General features: G+C 50.9%; 1 long non-coding RNA gene across 1 annotated transcript; it reads left to right on the top strand.

The window, feature by feature from the left end:
• The first annotated feature begins 20,159 nt into the window (after positions 1 to 20,159).
• LOC310921700 lies at positions 20,160 to 20,731 on the top strand. Its single transcript, XR_014592199.1, has 3 exons — positions 20,160 to 20,240; positions 20,330 to 20,403; positions 20,570 to 20,731. It is a non-coding gene; the product is annotated as an uncharacterized lncRNA (long non-coding RNA).
• The last annotated feature ends 5,361 nt before the right edge of the window (positions 20,732 to 26,092 follow it).

Below are 26,092 nucleotides of genomic sequence, written 5' to 3'. Positions count from 1 at the left end.
TATCAAAGTAAGAAATAGAAGTTATTTTGAAATGCAGCCTAAACTGAAGGCTTTTTTGGATTCGGTATGGTTGATGGCAGGCGATCTGTAAGGCAATGCTGCCATCCTGTGGATAAAGATCGGTACTGCAGCTCCCTCCGAGCCGATTTGTAAGGCAATGCTGCCATCCTGTGGATAAAGATCGGTACTGCAACTCCCCCCCGCGGCCGTCCCGAGAGCTGTGCGGCAGTGCTGCCATCCTGTGGACATACCGCGGTACTGCAGTTCTCCCCCGTGCCGGTACCCGAGGCGCGCAGCAGCCCCGGTCTCTGAGCTCACGGGCAGTGCTGCCGCCCGAGAACCGAAAGATCACGGCCAAAAAGGCGGGAAAAAAAAAGAGGGGACCCAGGGCACGTGGCAGCCGGCTGCCTGCGCGCGACCTGGACCAGGGAGCGGCCCGGGAGCGGTTTTTCCGCGGCATACGCAGGTGCGTGGACACGGGATGGGGGCTGAGCGGCGCCACGGCAGTGTTTGGGCAGGCGATGTTGTCAGGCGCTTGTGCGAGCAGCCGAGGGGGACATTTGGGGAGGGTGCCACAACCAAGATGGCGGCGCGACTCGGGGCGCTTGACCTTCTAAAGATGGCGGCGAAAAGGGCGGGAAAAATGAGGACCCCCCCCCTCCATGTGTGTTTATCAGACTGCCTGCACAAAAATCCCGACCACGGCGCCGCCCGAGGACAATTTTCTGTGGCGTCTCCAGGTGTAGGGACACGGGCTGTGGATTCAGCCGCGCCGCAGGCGGGTTCGGGTTACTCATTTTAGTCAGGCTTCTGTTTTAGACACCTATGGGGGGCCTTAGGGGGCGCCACAACCAAGATGGCGGCTCGGCTCGCTGCTGTTGACCTTCTAAAGATGGCGGCGGGGAGGGGCGAAAGTGACGTAATGCTCTCTGCCACCAAAAAAGGCGAGGTGTGACGAAAATGACCGAGAGTTGCCGAACAGCCGAGAATAGCCGACGGCTGACGGAAATAGCCGAGTATAGCCGAACAGCCGAGAATAGCCGACGGCTGACGGAAATGACCGAGTTTCTCCGAACAGCCGAGAATAGCCGACTACTGACGGAAATCGCCTGGTTTCCCAGAACAGCCGAGCCCATCCGAGTTTCTCCGAACGAGCCGCGCCCGCCCGAGCCGGGGGCAGTTCCGGGCCGGCCCCGGCCGGTGTCCGCCGTCACTGCCGCTTCCTCGGCGGGCGATTCAAGGCGGTGTCGGGGCCGCTGCCGATCCCCCGGCGGGCGGGCGGGACACGCTGGCGCTGTGCCCGGAGCTGGAGCACTCGCTGTTGGCGCTGGAGCCGAGCCGGGGTTCCCGGGGAAGGCGGCAGGAGAAGCCGGTAAAACGCCCGGAGTGCTCGTGTGGCCCCGAGAGCCCCCGGAACATTGATTTGGGGGGGTCTGTGCCAGCCGCTTATGCCCTAATGGAGAGGGATTTCTCACAAGGACACGCAGTGATGGACAAGGGGAAGGGCTTCATCAGGATGAAGGGAGGCCAGTTTAGATTAAATATCAGGAAGGAATTGTTCCCTGGGAGGGCGGCGGGGCCCTGGCACAGGTTCCCCAGAGAAGCTGTGGCTGCCCCTGGATCTGGTGGAAGGTGTCCGTGCCCTGGGTGGGGCTGGAATGGGATGAGCTTTCCCTTCCACAATTCAGTGATTCTGGAGGTCTGGCTGAGGTCAGTCAGCCTGAGGGGCTGTTGCAAATTCAGGCTGGAAGTTGAGTGCTCGTAATTTACACAGTGTAAAGCAAGAATGAACGCTTAAAAAAATTCTAATACATGAATTTTTAAATATAAAAAACACAGGGAGAGGTGCTTCCTTTTATTTTCTTCTGATTCAATTGTATTTCTCACTTACAGCACAGTAGAAACCCTGTTCTGCTCTGGCTGCTGAAGGACACTGCAGCATCTCCAGGTGCACCTGAAGGGATCTCGACACCGAGAGAGATTTGTTCTGTTTCAGTATTGACTCTGTTGAAAGGTGAACGCAGAATGTCCACGGGTCACCCTGCCAGCTCCACTTGGCTCAGCAGGCATCGCAGGGAGGGCCCTCCTGTCATCTCTCTGGTGAGTCTGGAGGTGGGTTTTTCTGCTGCTCTGGGGCTGTGCTGGGACCCCTCAAATTCCAGTCAGAGGTGCTGGGCACTGCTGGGCCTTGGGGACACCACTGAGAGGCAGCTGCTTTGGTTCTTAATACCTGGAAATCCATGGATTGCTGGGTGATTCCCATAAGTTCTCCTATTTTGTAGGAGCTGCAGGGTGAGGTCAGTATTCTGAGGGAGGCCCTGGCAAAGCTGCCAAGGAGAAGGAACACGGAGCATCCAGGGGCTTCTCCCTCCTGAGTTTCTCCTGGAGCGTGCTGCGTGTCATGCTGGATGTTTAACCTGGCTTTGGGGTGTTCTCCTGCAGTCCCAGCTCCAACTGCTGTCCCTGAGCCGAGGCCTTGCTGTGTCCCAGCACTAAACCCGGCAGGTGGGTCCTGCTTTTCCAGCCCTTTAATCCCTCAGGCAATCCCAGATTCCCGGAGCTCCCCTGGGCCCAGCCTGGACTCGCTCCCTGGGAGCTGCACTTCAGTCTGCCTGAACCAAGGACCTCCTGTTTGAAACTTTATTCCTGCTGTTTTTCCTCTTGCAGGTAGTTGGCAAAAAAGGAGAGAGCCAGTGGGAAGTGGAGGCACTGGAAGGCCTTATCCCAGTCCAAGGTTCCCACTTTTCCCTCTGACTCCTGGAGAAATGCCTGACCATAACCAGAGACTGTCAGTTTGATTTCCTGCCCTTTACAGTAAATCGTTGCTTTCAGCTGGTTTGTGTTCCTGGTGTCATCGTCCTCCTCCTCCTCCATGGATTTGTCAATAGAATTGCTGTCTTTTGCTGAGTGGAATTTTGTTATTCCAGCAATTGTGGCTCTTTGGTTCCACTGAAACTTCCCAACTCTGCTGGGAGTTTCATCTGTCAAATCCAAGTAAGATTGGAGTTTCTTTGGGTTGTTACTCCCACAAACTAGAGATCCTTCTGGAATAGGAATAAATTGGCATGTTTAACTCCCTCTTCCCTTGAAAATCAGAGCAGAGGAAGCATATTTGAAATCATCATTCCATGGACTTCCACAGACTTCCTGGCTGTTCCAAAAGTTTTCCATGTTAGAAATTCCTGAGCTTGTTTTCCAGGCAAGCTGGGAGTTGGATATTATTCCTTCCTTTTATTTGATGTTTTTCCTCTCTCTGATTTTAGTAAGGCTATATTTTTTTTTCCTATTTTCTATCCTAATTGGAATTTTGCTAATTCTTAGGGGACATTTCCAAGGAAATTTCCCCAATTAAGGTTGGTAAATCAGGAATTTGTCAGCACCATATCCACAGAATTCTGGGAATTCCCAGGAAAACTCGTAAAGTGTTTAATTGCCTCGATTCATCTCGTTTTCAAGTTCAACTGAGTGTGTTTTTAAATACATAAGTTCCATTAAAACTTAAATCCCGGCCTAGTTGCTGTTCCTTGGACACAATGGGGTGGTTCTTTCCTGCCTTGGCACATGTGGATGTTCATCCCAAGTGAGCTTCCTGCTAAAACAGAATTTGTTTCCAAGAATTTTCTAGAAAACCTTATTTTCTGGGAGGCACTGGGTTTGTTTTCCCTATCCCTGCCTAATCAAGAAAACTCCTGGGGCCTGTGTTAGGCAGTGGCATGAGGGGAGGGGTGTGTTTATTTAATTTTGTATTTTATTTTACTTATTGTTTATTTTTTTTTTAATTTTTGATTTTTGTATTTTATGTTAAATATTGTATTGTGGTTAATGTTTTAATATATTTTTTGTTTTGTCTTTTTAAAATGCTTTTGGTTTATTTCTTTAATTTTTATATTTTTTAGTCTATTATTTATTTTTAAATTTAAAATTTTTTCTTTATTACTATTTAAAATCTTAATGACTTTTATTTTTTTTAAAATTTATGAATATTATTTCCGTTTTTGCATTCATGTTATTTATTTTGTATTTTAAATTTTTAAATTATATTTTAAATTTATTTTAGATTTTATTTATATTTTTTTCTTTTTTAATAACTTTTGAGGTTTTTTTAAAATTTTTATTTTGTTTTATTTTATTTTATAATATTTATTTTCATGTTTTCATTGTTCCTTTTTTTTTTCCTTACTCTTTTTTTTCCCCCGAGTATGTGGAAGTTTGGTCCCGCCCCCATCCCGGGCAGAACACGGCAGGGGGCGGAGCGTGGGGCGGAGCGTGGGGCGGAGCGTGGGGGCGGAGCGTGGGGGCGGAGCGTGGGGGCGGAGCGTGGGGGCGGAGCGTGGGGCGGAGCGTGGGGCGGAGCGTGGGGCGGAGCGTGGGGCGGAGCGTGGGGCGGAGCGTGGGGCGGAGCGTGGGGCGGAGCGTGGGGGCGGAGCGTGGGGGCGGAGCCGGGGGCGGAACCGGGGGCGGAGCCGGGGGCGGAGCGTGGGGGCGGAGCGTGGGGGCGGAGCGTGGGGGCGGAGCCGGGGGCGGAGCCGGGGGCGGAGCCGGGGGCGGAGCGTGGGGGCGGAGCGTGGGGGCGGAGCGTGGGGGCGGAGCGTGGGGGCGGAGCGTGGGGGCGGAGCGTGGGGGCGGAGCGTGGGGGCGGAGCGTGGGGGCGGAGCGTGGGGGCGGAGCGTGGGGGCGGAGCGTGGGGGCGGAGCGTGGGGGCGGAGCGTGGGGGCGGAGCGTGGGGGCGGAGCGTGGGGGCGGAGCGTGGGGGCGGAGCGTGGGGGCGGAGCGTGGGGGCGGAGCGTGGGGGCGGAGCGTGGGGGCGGAGCGTGGGGGCGGAGCGTGGGGGCGGAGCCGGGGGCGGAGCCGGGGGCGGAGCCGGGGGCGGAGCCGGGGGCGGAGCCGGGGGCGGAGCCGGGGGCGGAGCCGGGGGCGGAGCCGGGGGCGGAGCCGGGGGCGGAGCCGGGGGCGGAGCCGGGGGGTTCACGGGGCAGGGCCGGTCAGTGCCGGAGTTCTCGGTGTTTGGGTTTTGTCTGGGCTTGTCAGCCAAGTCATAAACAAGCCAATTCGGCTCCTGAACTCTCCAATGAATGTTTAAAACGCTTCCACAGAAGGACAAGTCAGGAGTGATTCCAAAGGAATATTTGTAAAGGAAGGGTAACGATTTCTGGGGAATTTCCTTAGGAATTATGAACCTCAGGCATATGGACTTTCGGGGGTGGAATCCCAGTTCCAGCCTCGGGCACCTGCAGGAGAAGAGGGGTCCTTATCCACAGCAAGGGAAGCCCGGTGCCCCATCGTGTCAGCTGCAGACCATGAACCGTCCCGGGAATGAACAGCAAGTCCCCTCTGCTTCACCCTCGGAGCGGCAGCAGCTGCAGGTGAGAGATGGCACAGGATGGGGAGGGGAGAGAGCAGCCCCAGGTGTGAGCTGTGAACAGTGAGGGGGGACAGAGCAGCCCCAGGTGGGGCTGTGATGGATAATGATGGGGCAGTCCCAGCCAAGGGCGGTTCCAGGTGAAGAGGGCAGCCCCAGCTCATTTTGGTATCCAGCCATGGGGGGTGAGGAGCTCACGCTGAGGTCCTGGCTGTGGTTCATGGGGAGCACGTGGGTTTGGAGCGTTACTTGGGAGGCGATGGGGATCAAACCTTTCTACCCAGCAGCAGCACAAGGTAAGCCAGTGTGGGTTTATAGAGGGGACTTTTTTTTCTTTTTGAGCTTCATCTTAATAAACCCTCCCCGGTGCTCCCAGACGAAAAAAGAGTTATGGAGGCAAAAGGAGTTCAAATTGATTGAAGAAACTCCTTTTTTCTGTTGTTGTCTGTGTTTAAAGTGGAGGGATTTTCTTTTCACCTGGAATTTAAATGAATAGTGGCACTTCTATGTGGCTTTTATTCAATATTATGTTCTTAGGTGGTGCGTAGTGTTTTGTGTGACTTTTTTGGTGTTATTTGTTATATATAATTTAGCTTTTGAGCAAAGGTAACTTTATGTGTGGGTTTGTTTGTATTTGAGGTAGAACTGATTTAAGTAGCTTTTTTGAGAGACTTCTGAAATGTGTTATTGGGGTTTTGTGTGTTGTATGGAGGGATTCAGGTTGGGTAGAGCTGGTTTTTTCTGTTTGGTGGTTTTTAGTGATTTATTGTGTAGCTTTATTCTGTTTGTAGGTGGTGTGACGAGGGATATGTGGTGTATTTAATTCATGTTTGGTTTCATAGTTCACATTGGTCAGAGTATTTTTGAACTGAGTTTTGTTGGTGAATTGTTTTTGGGGGATATTGTGTTTTTCCAGGGTTTGTTTTCTAAGGTTTACAGTGGTGTAATTGGCTGTGGTGTGAGGTATAGGGGAGGGTTTTATTTATTTAGTGGTGGCTTTTATCATAGGGAGCATCTAGTGTTTGTTTTAGTGGGTTTGAGATGGTGTGATGTAGTTCATTTTTTAGGGTTTCTTAATATTTACAATTAAATGATTTTTTATTGTGTTATAGGGGTTTGTTTATTTAGCATGCTTGACTACAGTATACATTTTATAGTTTTGGATCAGGGTCGTGGTGTTTCTGGTGCAACTCTAAGCCTCCATTATTGTTTGTGTGTTTCAGGTGGTCACTTGTCTCACACTGAGATCTCCTCACTGACCAGCCAACAGCCCTGCTGAGATCATCCGTGGATGTTTGGTTTTCTTTATGGCACCTGACTGAGAGACAACAGCCCGGTGACAGCAGGAATTTCCCAGAGGCAGAGACAGCCTTCCTTGGCACCTGATGTGGATTCTCATCCCTGGACATCCCAGAGATAAGTGAAGGACTCAAAGCCACAGAGGGGGTGAAAGTGGGGTGTGGGTTGGGAGTCACCGGGAGGGATTTTTGGGTCAGGTTTGGAGATGGGGATGTCCAAGATGTGACCCCTTTAGGGCACGTAAAGGGAAGGTCTCACAGTGCTGAGGTGAACAGGGCAGAGCAGTCCCAGGGCACGTTGTGTCACTTGTCTGTTGTGCACTCTGTGTCTGTTGTGTGTCCTGTGTGGTGTGTCTTTTTCCTCAACCCTTCAAGGGTTTTTTTGGAGACCCCAGGCATCGTTCTTAACATCTCCCTGTTCCTTGAACAGGCACTGATACCATTGAACTTTGACTCAGGTGCTCAGACACACATCAGAATCCATCTCTCTTCTCAACCATCCAGGCTGGTGCCTTTCCAGGTCTTGTTCTGAGCTGTATCCACAGCTGTGCACTGCTGTGATCCATTCTGGTGGATTAGGTCTTCTAAAAGTGCACAGCCACGTGGAGGATTCTGACCGTAGGATTCCCAGGCATCCATCTCTGCATTTCTTGGGATCAGTGATCCAGTTGGCATCTTCTTCCTGCAGGGTTCTCTGAGCCTGGTCAGCTCCCCATGAGTCTCACCTCGGTCATCTCATTGCGAGTTCTCTCGGTCCTCAGGGTCATTCTTCTTGCTGAGATATTTCTGTCCCTGTTGTGTCCCCCCTTCTGTCCTGTCCTGTGTCACGGGTGTTGGTGTGTTTGGCTTGGAGCTGCTCTGCCTTGTTGCTCAGTCTGGGTGTGGGGGGAATGGGACAAGTCTTGGGTGTTGAAATTTGTCATGTAGGGTGTAGTTGGACTGTAGAGGGTATTCCTGGATTGACACAAAGTGTCTGGAGCTGTCGAGTTCTCCTGCAGCACTTTGACTTTTGTCCTGACTTTCTTTCAGGTGCAGATGGATTAAATCCATGGCAGAGTGCCCCATCCTGGGTGAGGGGGCTCCCCTGAGAAGCTCAGTCACTGTTTGTGTTTGCAGGGGAGTGTAAATGGTGGCCATGTTACAGCACTGCTCTTTGTCTTTATTTTTAGGAGGCCAAGCTGGGTCTCTGCAGTCAAGGTGAAGTGGATGAGGTGAGCAGTGATGAGTGGACAGAAGCAGTTGCTACTGCTGAAGTCTCACTTGCTGGTGCAACTCTAAGCATTCACTGTTTTTTTTTTTTTTTAATTTATTTTAGGTGGTCCCCTTGGCAGATGTGCTGGCCCAGGATGCCAGAGGAGGGTGGATGGGTGGATCATTAAGGTTCACTTGTGCTGTGCTTCAGTCAGAGCGGGGACGTTGCTGTTTCACAGTAACTCACCATGATTTTTCCTTTTTTGTTTCTTTGCAGGTGCTGCTGCTGCCCCAGGTGTGCCAAGGAATAGAGGGAGGGGGTGAGTTGGCACTTGGGCAGGTGGCCCACAGGTGAGTGCTGTGCTCAGTGTGTCCCTTTGCCTTTTGCTGGGTTCACTCTGGGCAGCCTCTGGAGTGGGGGAAGATCTGAGGGGGAGCCGGGACAGGGGTGCAGAGGAGCCCTGGGGGTGACTCTTCTGGAGGGGAATAGTCACATTTTCTGTTTTGTGGTCCCAGGTAGTGTGAGGAGGTGCACAGCTGGAGTTTGGATATGGCAGCACCGAGGGAACGTCTCCAAATCCACGGAGCCAACACGTTCATTTCTGTCGAGGAGGGATTTTGTCTGCTTGTATTCCAAATGCTGAGTGTTGGGGCTGGTGGATGGGAGAAGGGGAAAAACCTTTTCAGTCCCAGGAGGCAATTTAAAGTTACCTTAGAGAGGAGAGGGCCCTAGTGGGATGGACCCCTCAGGAGTAAAAAGAGAGAGGATGACACAAAGTGTCTGGAGCTGTTGAGTTCTCCTGCAGCACTTTGACTTTTGTCCTGACTTTGTTTCAGATGCAGATGGAATAAATCCATGGCAGAGTGCCCCATCCCGGGTGAGGGGGCTCCCCTGAGAAGGTCAGTCAGTGTTTGTGTTTGCAGGGGAGTGTAAATGGTGGCCATGTTACAGCACTGCTCTTTGTCTGTATTTTTAGGAGGTAAAGCTGGATATCAGCAGTCAAGGTGAAATGGACGAGGTGAGCAGTGATGGGTGGACAGAAGCAGTTACTATTGCTCCAGCCTCACTTGCTGGTGGAACTCTGAGCATCCAGTGCTGTGTGTTTTAGGTGTTCCACTCACACGATGCCGAGCTCCCCTCACCAGCTGGACCCTGGGAACATTACAGGACTGTGTGGTGAAGCCTTGACCTTCTCCATTTGAAGGGGCCATCCAGGTGGGCTTTGGTAACAGCCGAGGAGTTGAGGTGTGTCAGGGAGGAGGAGCGAGGGGCTGCTCAAGTTTCAGCAGTGCCACATCACCTTGTCTGCTCTTAACCCAGGCACACCCCGCAGTGTTGGTGTCTGAGCACAGCTGGAGCACAGGGCCTGAGGACCTGGGTGTGCTCAGGAGGTGTTGAGTAGCAGAACTGCTGGTTTTTGGCCCATGTGCTGCTGAGATCACACGGTCACATTTGCTTTTCTTTATTGTAGCTGACTGAGAGACACCAGCCCAGTGACAGCAGGAATTTCCCCGAGGGAGAGGCACCTTCTTTGGCTTTTGACATGGATTGGCATCCCCAGATGTCCCAGAGATAAGTGGAGGGCTGGGAGCCACAGAGGGGATGAAAGTGGGGTGTGGGGTCAGGGGTCACCAGGAGGGGGTTTTAAATCAGGTTTGGAGATGGGGATGTCCAAGATGTGACCCCTTTAGGGCACATAGAGGGAAGGTCTCACAGTGCTGAGGTGTGCAGGGCAGAGCAGTCCCAGTGCACGTTGTGTCACTTGTCTGTTGTGTACTCTGTGTCTTTTGTGTGTTTAGTTTTGTGTGTCTTTTGCCTTAACCCTTCAAGGGGTCTTTTGGAGACCCCAGGCATCGTTCTTAACATCTCCCTATTCCTGGTGCTGATACCAGGCCAGGCATCAAACCTTTGACTTGGGAGCTCAGAGGCTCCTCAGAATCCATCTCTCTTCACAACCATCCAGGCTGATGCCTTTCCAGGTCTTGTTCTGAGCTGTATCCACAGCTGTGCACTGCTGTGGTCCATTCAGGTGGATTAGGTCTTGTCAGAATGCAGAGGCAGGTACAGGATTCTGACCATAGGATTCTCAGGCATCCATCTCTGCTTTTCTTGGGATCAGTGATCCCGTTGGCATCTTCTTCCTGCAGGGTTCTCTGAGCCTGGTCAGCTCCCCATGGGTCTTACCTCGGTCATCTCATTGCAAGTTCTCTCGGTCCTCAGGGTCCTTCTTCTTGCTGAGATATTTCTCTCCCTGTTGTGTCTCCCCTTTTGTCCTGTCCTGTGTCACGGGTGTTGGTGTGTTTTGCCTGGGGCTGCTCTGCCTTGTTGCTCAGTCTGGGTGTAGGGGGAAGGGGACAAGTCCTGGGGAGTTGAAATTTGTCGTGTGGGGTGTAGTTGGCCTGTAGAGGGTATTCCTGGATTGGCACAAAGTGTCTGGAGCTGTCAAGTTCTCCTGCAGCACTTTGACTCTTGTCCTGACTTTCTTTCAGGTGCAGGGGGATAAAATCCACCCTTTTGTTTCCCCCGAGTATGTGGGAGGTTGGCTCTCAGCAAGGAAGAAGTTGAGAAATGACCTCCCTGTCTGCTGGATGTCTGGATATAATTGAGAGTGCAGTTACTAAAAATTCTCTGTATTTCCTACTAAATTAATAAACCTGAACCGAGAAAGCTGTGAACACCGTGGTGCCTGTTTTTTCCTTTCAGGTCTCATTCTACCCATGCACAGTATTACCAGCAGTAACTTGATGTCAAAGTGTATTTCAGAGGCAGAGATAAAATAATATGGACATTTTATTTTGTAGCTCTTTGAACCTCCTTGTTTATTAGCCAAGAAATCCAAAACAAACCCCCTCTCCCCAAAAGCACACAGAAAGAGAAAATATGCCCATATTATTTTAATAACGATTAAATATTTATCTCTTAGAAAACCAGGCTCATTCAATTCTAATTAACTGTGGTTCTGATGTGTTAGGTCAATGAATTCCTATAGTTTAAAATATCGGTAAAAATGGAAAGAAGTAAATACGAATTGAAAATAATACAAAAAAATAAAAATATAAGTAACAGAATGAGAACTATAAAATATGAAAGATAATAGGAATAGATACACTATTGATACACTATATTATTACTTGTTCCATTTATTATAATATGTAAAATATGCTTAATATAATGTACATGATATAATAGATAAATTTGTAATGGTTATTAGATATATCAAAGTAAGAAATAGAAGTTATTTTAAAATGCAGCCTAAACTGAAGGCTTTTTTGGATTCGGTTTGGTTGATGGCAGGCGATCTGTAAGGCAATGCTGCCATCCTATGGATAAAGATCGGTACTGCAGCTCCCCCCGAGCCGATCTGTAAGGCAATGCTGCCATCCTGTGGATAAAGATCGGTACTGCAGCTCCCCCCCGCGGCCGTCCCGAGAGCTGTGCGGCAGTGCTGCCATCCTGTGGACATACCGCGGTACTGCAATTCTCCCCCGTGCCTGTACCCGAGGTGAGCAGCAGCCGCGGTCTGTGAGCTCACGGGCAGTGCTGCCGCCCGAGGACCGAAAGATCACGGCCAAAAAGGCGGAAAAAAAAAAGAGGGGACCCAGGGCACGTGGCAGCCGGCTGCCTGCGCGCGACCTGGACCAGGGAGCGGCCCGGGAGCGGTTTTTCCGCGGCATACGCAGGTGCGTGGACACGGGATGGGGGCTGAGCGGCGCCACGGCAGTGTTTGGGCAGGCGATGTTGTCAGGCGCTTGTGCGAGCAGCCGAGGGGGACATTTGGGGGGAGTGCCACAACCAAGATGGCGGCGCGACTCGCGGCGCTTGACCTTCTAAAGACGGCGGCGAAAAGGGCGGGAAATATGAGGACCCCCCCCTCCATGTGTGTTTATCAGACTGCCTGCACAAAAATCCCGACCACGGCGCCGCCCGAGGACAATTTTCTGTGGCGTCTCCAGGTGTAGGGATACGGGCTGTGGGTTCAGCCGCGCCGCAGGCGGGTTCGGGTTACTCATTTTAGTCAGGCTTCTGTGTTAGACACCTATGGGGGGGCCTTAAGGGGCGCCACAATCAAGATGGCGGCTCGGCTCGCTGCTGTTGACCTTCTAAAGATGGCGGCGGGGAGGGGCGAAAGTGACGTAATGCTCTCTGCCACCAAAAAAGGCGAGGTGTGACGAAAATGACCGAGAGTTGCCGAACAGCCGAGAATAGCCGACGGCTGACGGAAATGACCGAGTTTCTCCGAACAGCCGAGAATAGCCGACTACAGACGGAAATCGCCGGGTTTCCCCGAACAGCCGAGCCCAGCCGAGTTTCTCCGAACGAGCCGCGCCCGCCCGAGCCGGGGGCAGTTCCGGGGCGGCCCCGGCCGGTGTCCGCCGTCACTGCCGCTTCTTCGGCGGGCGATTCAAGGCGGTGTCGGGGCCGCTGCCGATCCCCCGGCGGGCGGGCGGGACACGCTGGCGCTGTGCCCGGAGCTGGAGCACTCGCTGTTGGCGCTGGAGCCGAGCCGGGGTTCCCGGGGAAGGCGACGAGGATAAGCCGGTAAAACGCCCGCAGTGCTCGTGTGGCCCCGGGAGCCCCCGGAACATTATTTGGGGGGGTCTGTGCCAGCCGCTTATGCCCTAATGGAGAGGGATTTATCACAAGGACACACAGTGATGGACAAGGGGAAGGGCTTCATCAGGATGAAGGGAGGCCGGTTTAGATTAAATATCAGGAAGGAATTGTTCCCTGGGAGGGCGGCGGGACCCTGGCACGGGTTCCCCAGAGAAGCTGTGGCTGCCCCTGGATCTGGTGGAAGGTGTCCGTGCCCTGGGTGGGGCTGGAATGGGATGAGCTTTCCCTTCCACAATTCAGTGATTCTGGTGGTCTGGCTGAGCTCAGTCAGCCTGAGGAGCTGTTGCAAATTCAGGCTGGAAGTTGAGTGCTCGTAATTTACACAGTGTAAAGCAAGAATGAACGGTTAAAAAAATTCTGATGCATGATTTTTTTGATATAAAAAGCATGGAGAGAGGTGCTTCCTTTTATTTTCTTCTGAATAAATGTTATTTCTTACTTGCAGCACAGTAGAAACCCTGTTCTGCTCTGGCTGCTGAAGGACACTGCAGCATCTCCAGGTGCACCTGAAGGCATCTCGACACCAAGAGAGATTTGTTCTGTTTCCGCATTGACTCTGTTGAAAGGTGAACGCAGAATGTCCACGGGTCACCCTGCCAGCTCCACTTGGCTCAGCAGGCATCGCAGGGAGGGCGCTCCTGTCATCTCTCTGGTGAGTCTGGAGGTGGGTTTTTCTGCTGCTCTGGGGCTGTGCTGGGACCCCTCAAATTCCAGTCAGAGGTGCTGGGCACTGCTGGGCCTTGGGGACACCACTGAGAGGCGGCTGCTTTGGTTCTTAATACCTGGAAATCCATGGATTGCTGGGTGATTCCCATAAGTTCTCCTATTTTGTAGGAGCTGCAGGGTGAGGTCAGTATTCTGAGGGAGGCCCTGGCAAAGCTGCCAAGGAGAAGGAACACGGAGCATCCGGGGGCTTCTCCCTCCTGAGTTTCTCCTGGAGCGTGCTGCGTGTCATGCTGGATGTTTAACCTGGCTTTGGGGTGTTCTCCTGCAGTCCCAGCTCCAACTGCTGCCCCTGAGCCGAGGCCTTGCTGTGTCCCAGCACTAAACCCGGCAGGTGGGTCCTGCTTTTCCAGCCCTTTAATCCCTCAGGCAATCCCAGATTCCCGGAGCTCCCCTGGGCCCAGCCTGGACTCGCTCCCTGGGAGCTGCACTTCAGTCTGCCTGAACCAAGGACCTCCTGTTTGAAACTTTATTCCTGCTGTTTTTCCTCTTGCAGGTAGTTGGCAAAAAAGGAGAGAGCCAGTGGGAAGTGGAGGCACTGGAAGGCCTTATCCCAGTCCAAGGTTCCCACTTATCTCTCTGACTCCTGGAGAAATGCCTGACCATAACCAGAGACTGTCAGTTTGATTTCCTGCCCTTTACAGTAAATCGTTGCTTTCAGCTGGTTTGTGTTCCTGGTGTCATCCTCCTCCTCCTCCTCCTCCATGGATTTGTCAATAGAATTCCTGACTTTTGCTGAGTTGAATTTTGTTATTCCAGCAATTGTGGCTCTTTGGTTCCACTGAAACTTCCCATCTCTGCTGGGAGTTTCATCTGTCAAATACAAGTAAGATTGGCATTTCTTTGGGTTGTTACTCCCACAAACTAGAGATCATTCTGGAATAGGAGTAAATAGGCATGTTTAACTCCCTCTTCCCTTGAAAATCAGAGCAGAGGAAGCAGATTTGAAATCATCATTCCATGGACTTCCACAGACTTCCTGGCTGTTCCAAAAGTTTTCCATGTTAGAAATTCCTGAGCTTGTTTTCCAGGCAAGCTGGGAGTTGGATATTATTCCTTCCTTTTATTTGATGTTTTTCCTCTCTCTGATTTTAGTAAGGCTATATTTTTTTTTTCCTATTTTCTATCCTAATTGGAATTTAGCTAATTCTTAGGGGACATTTCCAAGGAAATTTCCCTAATTAAGGTTGGTAAATCAGGAATTGTTCAGCACCATATCCCCAGAATTCTGGGAATTCCCAGGAAAACTCGTAAAGTGTTTAATTGCCTCGATTCATCTCGTTTTCAAGTTCAACTGAATGTGTTTTTAAATACATAAGTTCCATTAAAACTTAAATCCCGGCCTAGTTGCTGTTCCTTGGACACAATGGGGTGGTTCTTTCCTGCCTTGGCACATGTGGATGTTCATCCCAAGTGAGCTTCCTGCTAAAACAGAATTTGTTTCCAAGAATTGTCTAGAAAACCTTATTTTCTGGGAGGCACTGGGTTTATTTTCCCTATCCCTGCCTAATCAAGAAAACTCCTGGGGCCTGTGTTAGGCAGTGGCATGAGGGGAGGGGTGTGTTTATTTAATTTTGTATTTTATTTTACTTATTGTTTATTTTTTTTTAATTTTTGATTTTTGTATTTTATGTTAAATATTGTATTGTGGTTAATGTTTTAATATATTTTTTTGTTTTGTCTTTTTAAAATGCTTTTGTTTTATTTCTTTAATTTTTATATTTTTAGTCTATTATTTATTTTTAAAATTTAAAATTTTTTCTTTATTACTATTTAAAATCTTAGTGACTTTTCTTTTAAATTTATGGATATTATTTCAGTTTTTGCATTCATGTTATTTATTTTGTATTTTAAATTTTTAAATTATATTTTAAATTTATTTTAGATTTTATTTATATTTTTTCTTTTTTAATAACTTTTGAGGTTTTTTTAAATTTTTATTTTGTTTTATTTTATTTTATAGTATTTTTTTTCATGTTTTCATTGTTCCTTTTTTTTTTTCCTTACTCTTTTTTTCCCCCTAGTATGTGGAAGTTTGGTCCCGCCCCCATCCCGGGCAGAACACGGCGTGGGGCGGAGCGTGGGGCGGAGCGTGGGGCGGAGCGTGGGGGCGGAGCGTGGGGGCGGAGCGTGGGGCGGAGCGTGGGGGCGGAGCGTGGGGGCGGAGCGTGGGGCGGAGCGTGGGGCGGAGCGTGGGGCGGAGCGTGGGGCGGAGCGTGGGGCGGAGCGTGGGGCGGAGCGTGGGGCGGAGCGTGGGGCGGAGCGTGGGGCGGAGCGTGGGGCGGAGCGTGGGGCGGAGCGTGGGGCGGAGCGTGGGGCGGAGCGTGGGGCGGAGCGTGGGGCGGAGCGTGGGGCGGAGCGTGGGGCGGAGCCGGGGGCGGAGCCGGGGGCGGAGCGTGGGGCGGAGCCGGGGGCGGAGCGTGGGGCGGAGCCGGGGGCGGAGCCGGGGGCGGAGCCGGGGGCGGAGCCGGGGGCGGAGCCGGGGGCGGAGCCGGGGGCGGAGCCGGGGGCGGAGCCGGGGGCGGAGCCGGGGGCGGAGCCGGGGGCGGAGCCGGGGGCGGAGCCGGGGGCGGAGCCGGGGGCGGAGCCGGGGGCGGAGCCGGGGGCGGAGCCGGGGGCGGAGCCGGGGGCGGAGCCGGGGGCGGAGCCGGGGGCGGAGCCGGGGGCGGAGCCGGGGGCGGAGCCGGGGGCGGAGCCGGGGGCGGAGCCGGGGGCGGAGCCGGGGGCGGAGCCGGGCAGTTCACGGGGCAGGGCCGGTCACGGCCGGCGTTCTCGGTGTTTGGGTTTTGTCTGGGCTTGTCAGCCAAGTCATAAACGAGCCAACTCGGCTCCTGAGCTCTCCAGTGAATGTTTAAAACGCTTCCACAGAAGGACAAGTCAGGAGTGATTCCAAAGGAATATTTGTAAATGAAGGGTAACGATTTCTGGGGAATTTCCTTAGGAATTATGATCCTCAGGCATATGGATTTTCGGAGGTGGAATCCCCGTTCCAGCCTCGGGCACCTGCAGGAGAAGAGGGGTCCTTATCCACAGCAAGGGAAGCCCGGTGCCCCATCGTGTCAGGTGCAGACAATGAACCGTCCCGGGAATGAACAGCAAGTCCCCTCTGCCTCACGCTCGGATTGGCAGCAGCTGCAGGTGAGAGATGGCACAGGATGGGGAGGGGAGAGAGCAGCCCCAGGTGTGAGCTGGGAACAGTGAGGGGGGACAGAGCAGGCACAGGTGGGGCTGTGATGGATAATGATGGGGCGGTTCCAGGTGAAGAGGGCAGCCCCAGCTCATTTTGGTATCCAGCCGTGGGGAGTGAGGAGCTCACGCTGAGGTCCTGGCTGTGGTTCATGGGGAGCACGTGGGTTTGGAGCGTTACTTGGGAGGCGATGGGGATCAAACCTTTCTACCCAGCAGCAGCAGAAGGTAAGCCAGTGTGGGTTTATAGAGGGGACTTTTTTTCCTTTTCGGCTACATCTTAATAAACCCTCCCCGGTGCTCCCAGACGAAAAAGGAGTTATGGAGACAAAAGGAGTTTAAATTGATTGAAGAAACTTCTTTTTTTTCTGTTGCTGTCTGTGTTTGAAGTGGAGGGATTTTCTTTTCACCTGGAATTTAAATGAATAGTGGCAGTTCTGTGTGGCTTTTATTCAATATGATGTTCTTAGGTGGTGTGTAGTGTTTTGTGTGACTTTTTTGGTGTTATTTGTTATATATAATTTGGTTTTTGAGCAAAGGTAACTTTATGTGTGGGTTTGTTTGTATTTGAGGTAGAACTAATTTAAGTAGCTTTTTTGAGAGACTTCTGAAATGTGTTGTTGGGGTTTTGTGTGTTGTATGGAGGGATCCAGGTTGGGTAGAGCTGGTTTTTCTGTTTGGTGGTTTTTAGTGATTTATTGTGTAGCTTTATTCTCTTTGTAGATGGTGTGACGAGGGATATGTGGTGTATTTAATTCATGTTTGGTTTCATAGTTCACATTGGTCAGAGTATTTTTGAACTGAGTTTTGTTGTTGAATTATTTTTGGGGGATATTGTGTTTTTCCGGGGTTTATTGTCTAAGGTTTACAGTGGTGTAATTGGCTGTGGTGTGAGGTATAGGGGAGGTTTTTATTTATTTAGTGGTGGCTTTTATCATAGGGAGCATCTAGTGTTTGTTTTAGTGGGTTTGAGATGGTGTGATGTAGTTCATTTTTTAGGGTTTTTTAATATTTACAATTAAATGATTTTTTTTATTGTGTTATAGGGGTTTGTTTATTTAGCATGCTTGACTACAGTATACATTTTATAGTTTTGGATAATTTAGGAGATATTGTTTGTAGTCTAATGGATCTTTTGGTTTTGTGTGTATTTATAGGTGGTCTGTTTGTTTTGATGGTTTTCAGGAATTAAGAGTTCATTGAGTTAGGAATAATTGTTTTTGGTGCTGTTAATTTAAGTATATTTGTGCTACTTTTATTTCTATGGATTGAATTGTTTGTTGTTGTGGTTTAGGGTGAACCTGAGAGGAAACTTTTGAATGGGTTTTTTTTTTTTTTTAGAGAGTAAACTAAAATTGTCTCTCTTAAATTGGTTTGGGAAAGAACTTCTTTGGAGAAAAATCGGAAAAACGATTTATTTAACAAAGTGCTCACAAGCATAAAGAGTGAATGACATAAAATAATAAAACTTTCTGTTATTTTGTGGCGAGATGGTAAATTCAGAATGTCCTTGCTGTGGGTTGTAGCTCCTTTGGTCTCTTCCAGCTTTGATAAAATGCTGAGGTCCAGGCCCTGGGCTGCAGGTGCAGCTCTTGGTGCTTCTCTGGGTTTTTCAGTCTGCAGCAGGTTTAATGAGCCCTGAGAAAAGGGGGAAAAAAAAATCAGTGCAGGGAACTTCTCTGCCCTAAAACTAACAACTAACAAAGAGCCATCAGATCTGTGTGCTGCAGTCTGTCTGTGCCTCAGCTGAATACACTGGAGAGAGGGAATGCAGAGGAGTGACCACTGTTCTCTTAAAACAAGCTGTGTGCTTTTTCTTTCCTTGCTTTGCTCTCCAAATCAGTCTGAAAGGTACAGAAGGCATTTTTGAAGGAGTTATTTTAACTATTTGATGGTTTTTGGCACTTCAAGTACTTGTTTTGGAGTGTTTGGGGTTTTGAGTTAGTTATAATGGGATAATTTTACTTCTAATTAGGTATTTTTAGGTTTTATTGCAGTTAAAAGTTGTGACTTTCTTGTTTTGTTAGTAGAAATAGAAAATAGGTTTTGATTTTGTATATAGTGATGGGATTGGTGTGTATGGTGTATTAGTGTGGACAAAGGATTTAAAAGTCTGTGGTTTTGATGTGTTAGCTTAATGAATTTATAGTTTAAAAGACGTGGGCTTTATGGCTCTTACTTGGTTAGAGGCAGATCTTTAGATTGGGGGGGGTCTGGGTGTGTATTTTGGAGGTTTTTTGAGGGGAATGGACATGGGGTTATTTTTATTGTATTTGGAAAACGGACTACGAGTAATAAGAGTTGGCTTTTTTTTTGCTGGACTTTTGTTTGCATTTCCTAAAATTGATATATTTGTGTGGTCAGGGTAGTGGTGTTTCTGGTGCAACTCTAAGCCTCCCTTATTGTTTGTGTGTTTCAGGTGGTCACTTGTCTCACACTGAGATCTCCTCACTGACCTGCCAACAGCCCTGCTGAGATCATCCTTGGATGTTTGGTTTTCTTTATGGTACCTGACTAAGAGACAACAGCCCGGTGACAGCAGGAGTTTCCCAGGCAGAGACAGCCTTCCTTGGCACCTGATGTGGATTCTCATCCCTGAACATCCCAGAGATAAGTGAAGAGCTAAAAGCCACAGAGGGAATAAAAGTGGGGTGTGGGGTCAGGGGTCACTGGGAGGGACTTTGAGTTAGGTTTGGAGATGGGGATGTCCAAGCTGTGACCCCTTTAGGGCACGTGAAGGGAAGGTCTCACAGTGCTGAGGTGTGCAGGGCAGAGCAGTCCCAGGGCACGTCGTGTCACTTGTCTGTTGTGCACTCTGTGTCTTGTGTGTTTTGTTTTGTGTGTCTTTTGCCTTAACCCTTCAAGGGGTCTTTTGGAGACCCCAGGCATTGTTCTTAACATCTCCCTGTTCCTGGTGCTGATACCAGGCCAGGCATCAAACCCTTGACTCGGGAGCTCAGAGGCTCCTCAGAATCCATCTCTCTTCACAAGTGTCCAGGCTGGTGCCTTTCCAGGTCTTGTTCTGAGCTGTATCCACAGCTGTGCACTGCTGTGATCCATTCAGGTGGATTCGGTCTTGTCAGAATGCAGAGACAGGTACAGGATTCTGACCATAGGATTCTCAGGCATCCATCTCTGCTTTTCTTGGGATCAGTGATGCCATTGGCATCTTCTTCCTGCAGGGTTCTCTGAGCCTGGTCAGCTCCCCATGGGTCTTACCTCGGTCATCTCATTGCGAGTTCTCTCGGTCCTCAGGGTCCTTCTTCTTGCTGAGATATTTCTGTCCCTGTTGTGTCCCCCCTTTTGTCCTGTCCTGTGTCACGGGTGTTGGTGTGTTTGTCCTGGAGCTGCTCTGCCTTGTTGCTTAGTCTGGGTGTGGGGGGAATGGGACAAGTCCTGGGGACTTGAAATTTGTCATGTCGAGTGTAGTTGGCCTGTAGAGGGTATTCCTAGATGGACACAAATGCCTGCAGCTGTCAAGTTATCTTGCAGCACTTTGACTTTTGTCCTGATTTTCTTTCAGGTGCAGATGGATTCAATCCATGGCAGAGTGCCCCATCCCGGGTGAGGGGGCTCCCCTGAGAAGGTCAGTCAGTGTTTGTGTTTGCAGGGGAGTGTAAATGGTGGCCATGTTACAGCACTGCTCTTTGTCTTTAATTTTAGGAGGCAAAGTTGGATCTCTGCAATCAAGGTGAAGTGGACGAGGTGAGCAGTGATGGGTGGACAGAAGCAGTTGCTGTTGCTCAAGTCTCACTTGCTGGTTCTACTCTAAGCATTCACTGTTCTGTTTTGTTTTATTTTAGGTGGTCCCCTTGGCAGATGTGCTGGCCCAGGATGCCAGAGGAGGGCAGATGGGTGCAACATTAAGGTTCACTTGTGCTGTGCTTCAGTCAGAGCAGGGAGGTTGCTGTTTCACAGTAACTCACCATGATTTTTTCCTTTTTTGTTTCTTTGCAGGTGCTGCTGCTGCCCCAGGTGTGCCAAGGAATAGAGGGAGGGGGTGAGTTGGCACTTGGGCAGGTGGCCCAGAGGTGAGTGCTGTGCTCAGTGTGTCCCTTTGCCTTTTGCTGGGTTCACTCTGGGCAGCCTCTGGAGTGGGGGGAAGATCTGAGGGGGAGCCGGGACAGGGGTGCAGAGGAGCCCCGGGGGTGACTCTTCTGGAGGGGAATAGTCACATTTTCTGTTCTGTGGTCCCAGGTAGTGTGAGGAGGTGCACAGCTGGAGTTTGGATATGGCAGCACCGAGGTGGAAGCAGAGAACGTCTCCAAATCCACGGAGCCAACACGTTCATTTCTGTTGAGGAAGGATTTTGTCTGCTCGTATTCCAAAAGCTGAGTGTTGGGGCTGATGGTTGGGAGAAGGGGAAAAACCTTTTCAGTCCCAGGAGGCAATTTAAAGTTACCTTAGAGGGGAGGGCCCAGTGGGATGGACCCCTCAGGAGTAAAAAGAGAGAGGTTGACACAAAGTGTCTGGAGCTGTTGAGTTCTCCTGCAGCACTTTGACTTTTGTCCTGACTTTCTTTCAGGTGCAGATGGATTAAATCCATGGCAGAGTGCCCCATCCCGGGTGAGGGGGCTCCCCTGAGAAGGTCAGTCAGTGTTTGTGTTTGCAGGGGAGTGTAAATGGTGGCCATGTTACAGCACTGTTCTTTATTTTTAGGAGTCAAGGCTGGATCTCTGCACTCAAGGTGAAGTGGACGAGGTGAAGTGAAGCAGTGATGGGTGGACAGAAGCAGTTGCTTCTGCTGGAGTTTCACTTGCTGGTGCAGCCCTAAGCCTCTTTTATTGTGTGTTTTAGGCAATCCACTTGCACTGCACTGAACTCCCCTCTCACCAACTGGACTGCTGTCCCAGTCTGCCTCATTCATGAGCCCTTGGGAACATTACAGGACTCTGTGGTGAAGCCTTGACCTTCTCCATTTGAAGGGGCCATCCAGGTGGGCTTTGGTAACAGCCGAGGAGTTGAGGTGTGTCAGGGAGGAGGAGCGAGGCTCTGCTCAAGTTTCAGCAGTGCCACATCACCTTGTCTGCTCTTAACCCAGGCACACCCCGCAGTGTTGGTGTCTGAGCAGAGCTGGAGCACAGGGCCCGAGGACCTGGGTGTGCTCAGGAGGTGGTGAGTAGCAGAATTGCTGGTTTTTGGCCAATGTGCTGCTGAGATCACACGGTCACATTTGCTTTTCTTTATTGTAGCTGACTGAGAGACACCAGCCCAGTGACAGCAGGAATTTCCCCAAGGGAGAGGCACCTTCTTTGGCTTTTGACATGGATTGGCATCCCCAGATGTCCCAGAGATAAGTGGAGGGCTGGGAGCCACAGAGGGGATGAAAGTGGGATGTGGGTTCAGGGGTCACTGGGAGGGGGTTTTAAATCAGGTTTGGAGATGGGGATGTCCAAGATGTGACCCCTTTAGGGCCCATAGAGGGAAGGTCTCACAGTGCTGAGGTGTGCAGGGCAGAGCAGTCCCAGGGCATGTCGTGTCACTTGTCTGTTGTGCACTCTGTGTCTTGTGTGTTTTGTTTTGTGTGTCTTTTGCCTTAACCCTTCAAGGGGTCTTTTGGAGACCCCAGGCATTGTTCTTAACATCTCGCTTTTCCTGGTGCTGATACCAGGCCAGGCATGAAACCCTTGACTTGGGAGCTCAGAGGCTCCTCAGAATCCATCTCTCTTCACAACCATCCAGGCTGATTCCTTTCCAGGTCTTGTTCTGAGCTGTGTCCACAGCTGTGCACTGCTGTGATCCATTCAGGTGGATTAGGTCTTGTCAGAATGCAGAGACAGGTACAGGATTCTGACCTCTGACCGTAGGATTCTCAGGCATCCATCCCTGCTTTTCTTGGGATCAGTGATCCCATTGGCATCTTCTTCCTGCAGGGCTCTCTGAGCCTGGTCAGCTCCCCATGGGTCTTACCTCGGTCATCTCATTGCAAGTTCTCTCGGTCCTCAGGGTCCTTCTTCTTGCTGAGATATTTCTGTCCCTGTTGTGTCTCCCCTTTTGTCCTGTCCTGTGTCACGGGTGTTGGTGTGTTTGTCCTGGAGCTGCTCTGCCTTGTTGCTTAGTCTGGGTGTAGGGGGAATGGGACAAGTCTTGGGGAGTTGAAATTTGTCATCTAGGGTGTAGTTGGACTGCTGTGGGTATCCCTGGATTGACACAAAGTGTCTGGAGCTGTCAAGTTATCTTGCAGCACTTTGACTTTTGTCCTGACTTTCTTTCAGATGCACGGGGATAAAATCCACCCTCTTTTTTTCCCCGAGTATGTGGGAGGTTGGCTCTCAGCAAGGAAGAAGTTGAGAAATGACCTCCCTGTCTGCTGGACGTCTGGATATAATTGAGAGTGCAGTTACTAAAAATCCTCTGTATTTTCTGCTAAATTAATAAACCTGAACCGAGAAAGCTGTGAACGCCATGGTGCCTGTTTTTTCCTTTCAGGTCTCATTCTCCCCAGGCACAGTATTACCAGCAGTAACTTGATGTCAACGTGTATTTCAGAGGCTGAGATAAAATAATATAGACATTTTATTTTGTAACTCTTTGAACCTCCTTGTTTATTAGCCAAGAAATCCAAAACAAACCCCCTCTCTCCAAAAGCACACAGAAAGAGAAAATATGCCCATATTATTTTAATAAAGATTAAATATTTATCTCTTAGAAAACCAGGCTCATTCAATTCTAATTAACTGTGGTTCTGATGTGTTAGGTCAATGAATTCCTCTAGTTTAAAATATCGGTAAAATTGAAAGAAGTGAATACAAATTGAAAAAAATTACAAATGCAAAAAAATAAAAATATAAGTAACAAAATGAGAACTATAAAATATGAAAGATAATAGGAATAGATACACTGTTGATACACTATATTATTACTTGTTCCATTTATTATAATATGGAAAATATACTTAATATAATATACATGATATAATATATAAATTTGTAATGGTTATTAGATATATCAAAGTAAGAAATAGAAGTTATTTTGAAATGCAGCCTAAACTGAAGGCTTTTTTGGATTCGGTTTGGTTGATGGCAGGCGATCTGTAAGGCAATGCTGCCATCCTGTGGATAAAGATCGGTACTGCAGCTCCCCCCCGAGCCGATCTGTAAGGCAATGCTGCCATCCTGTGGATAAAGATCGGTACTGCAGCTCCCCCCGAGCCGATTTGTAAGGCAATGCTGCCATCCTGTGGATAAAGATCGGTACTGCAATTCTCCCCCGCGGCCGTCCCGAGAGCTGTGCGGCAGTGCTGCCATCCTGTGGACATACAACGGTACTGCAGTTCTCCCCCGTGCCGGTACCCGAGGCGCGCAGCAGCCCCGGTCTCTGAGCTCACGGGCAGTGCTGCCGCCCGAGGACCGAAAGATCACGGCCAAAAAGGCGGGAAAAAAAAAGAGGGGACCCAGGGCACGTGGCAGCCGGCTGCCTGCGCGCGACCTGGACCAGGGAGCGGCCCGGGAGCGGTTTTTCCGCAGCATACGCAGGTGCGTGGACACGGGATGGGGGCTGAGCGGCGCCACGGCAGTGTTTGGGCAGGCGATGTTGTCAGGCGCCTGTGCGAGCAGCCAAGGGGGACATTTGAGGGGAGTGCCACAATCAAGATGGCGGCCCGACTCGGGGCGCTTGACCTTCTAAAGATGGCGGCGAAAAGGGCGGGAAAAATGAGGACACCCCCCTCCATGTGTGTCTAGTCAGACTGCCTGCACAAAAATCCCGACCACGGCGCCGCCCGAGGACAATTTTCTGTGGCGTCTCCAGGTGTAGGGACACGGGCTATGGGTTCAGCCACGCCGCAGGCGGGTTCGGGTTACTCATTTTAGTCAGGCGCCTGTGTTAGACACCTATGGCGGGCCTTAGGGGGCGCCACAACCAAGATGGCGGCTCGGCTCGCTGCTGTTGACCTTCTAAAGATGGCGGCGGGGAGGGGCGAAAGTGACGTAATGCTCTCTGCCACCAAAAAAGGCGAGGTGTGACGAAAATGACCGAGAGTTGCCGAACAGCCGAGAATAGCCGACGGCTGACGGAAATGACCGAGTTTCTCCGAACAGCCGAGAATAGCCGACTACAGACGGAAATCGCCGGGTTTCCCCGGACAGCCGAGCCCAGCCGAGTTTCCCCGAACGAGCCGCGCCCGCCCGAGCCGGGGGTAGTTCCGGGCGGCCCCGGGCCGGTGTCCGCCGTCACTGCCGCTTCCTCGGCGGGCGATTCAAGGCGGTGTCGGGGCCGCTGCCGATCCCCCGGCGGGCGGGACACGCTGGCGCTGTGCCCGGAGCTGGAGCACTCGCTGTTGGCGCTGGAGCCGAGCCGGGGCTCCCGGGGAAGGCGGCAGGAGAAGCCGGTAAAACGCCCGCAGTGCTCGTGTGGCCCCGGGAGCCCCCAGAACATTGATTTGGGGGGGTCTGTGCCAGCCGCTTATGCCCTAATGGAGAGGGATTTCTCACAAGGACACGCAGTGATGGACAAGGGGAACGGCTTCATCAGGATGAAGGGAGGCCGGTTTAGATTAAATATCAGGAAGGAATTGTTCCCTGGGAGGGCGGCGGGGCCCTGGCACAGGTTCCCCAGAGAAGCTGTGGCTGCCCCTGCATCTGGTGGAAGGTGTCCGTGCCCTGGGTGGGGCTGGAACGGGATGAGCTTTCCCTTCCACAATTCAGTGATTCTGGTGGTCTGGCTGAGCTCAGTCAGCCTGTGGGGCTGTTGCAAATTCAGGCTGGAAGTTGAGTGCTCGTAATTTACACAGTGTAAAGCAAGAATGAACGGTTAAAAAAATTCTGATGCATGACTTTTTTAATATAAAAAGCAGGGGGAGAGGTGCTTCCTTTTATTTTCTTCTGATTCAATTGTATTTCTCACTTACAGCACAGTAGAAACCCTGTTCTGCTCTGGCTGCTGAAGGACACTGCAGCATCTCCAGGTGCACCTGAAGGGATCTCGACTCTGAGAGAGATTTGTTCTGTTTCCACATTGACTCTGTTGAAAGGTGAACACAGAATGTCCATGGGTCACCCTGCCAGCTCCACTTGGCTCAGCAGGCATCGCAGGGAGGGCGCTCCTGTCATCTCTCTGGTGAGTCTGGAGGTGGGTTTTTCTGCTGCTCTGGGGCTGTGCTGGGACCCCTCAAATTCCAGTCAAAGGTGCTGGGCACTGCTGGGCCTTGGGGACACCACTGAGAGGCGGCTGCTTTGGTTCTTAATACCTGGAAATCCATGGATTGCTGGGTGATTTCCATAAGTTCTCCTATTTTGTAGGAGCTGCAGGGTGAGGTCAGCATTCTGAGGGAGGCCCTGGCAAAGATGCTGAGGACAAGGAACACGGAGCATCTGGGGGCTTCTCCCTCCTGAGTTTCTCCTGGAGCGGGCTGCATGTCATGCTGGGGTTTAACCATGCTTTGGGGTGTTCTCCTGCAGTCCCAGCTCCAACTGCTGCCCCTGAGCCGAGGCCTTGCTGTGTCCCAGCACTAAACCCGGCAGGTGGGTCCTGCTTTTCCAGCCCTTTAATCCCTCGGGCAATCCCAGATTCCCGGAGCTCCCCTGGGCCCAGCCTGGACTCGCTCCCTGGGAGCTGCACTTCAGTCTGCCTGAACCAAGGACCTCCTGTTTGAAACTTTATTCCTGCTGTTTTTCCTCTTGCAGGTAGTTGGCAAAAAAGGAGAGAGCCAGTGGGAAGTGGAGGCACTGGAAGGCCTTATCCCAGTCCAAGGTTCCCACTTATCTCTCTGACTCCTGGAGA

Source organism: Zosterops lateralis (genome assembly GCF_965231275.1).
Source record: "Zosterops lateralis genome assembly, chromosome: 36".
NCBI lineage: Eukaryota > Metazoa > Chordata > Aves > Passeriformes > Zosteropidae > Zosterops > Zosterops lateralis.
This window is presented reverse-complemented; position numbering and strand designations above follow the sequence as displayed.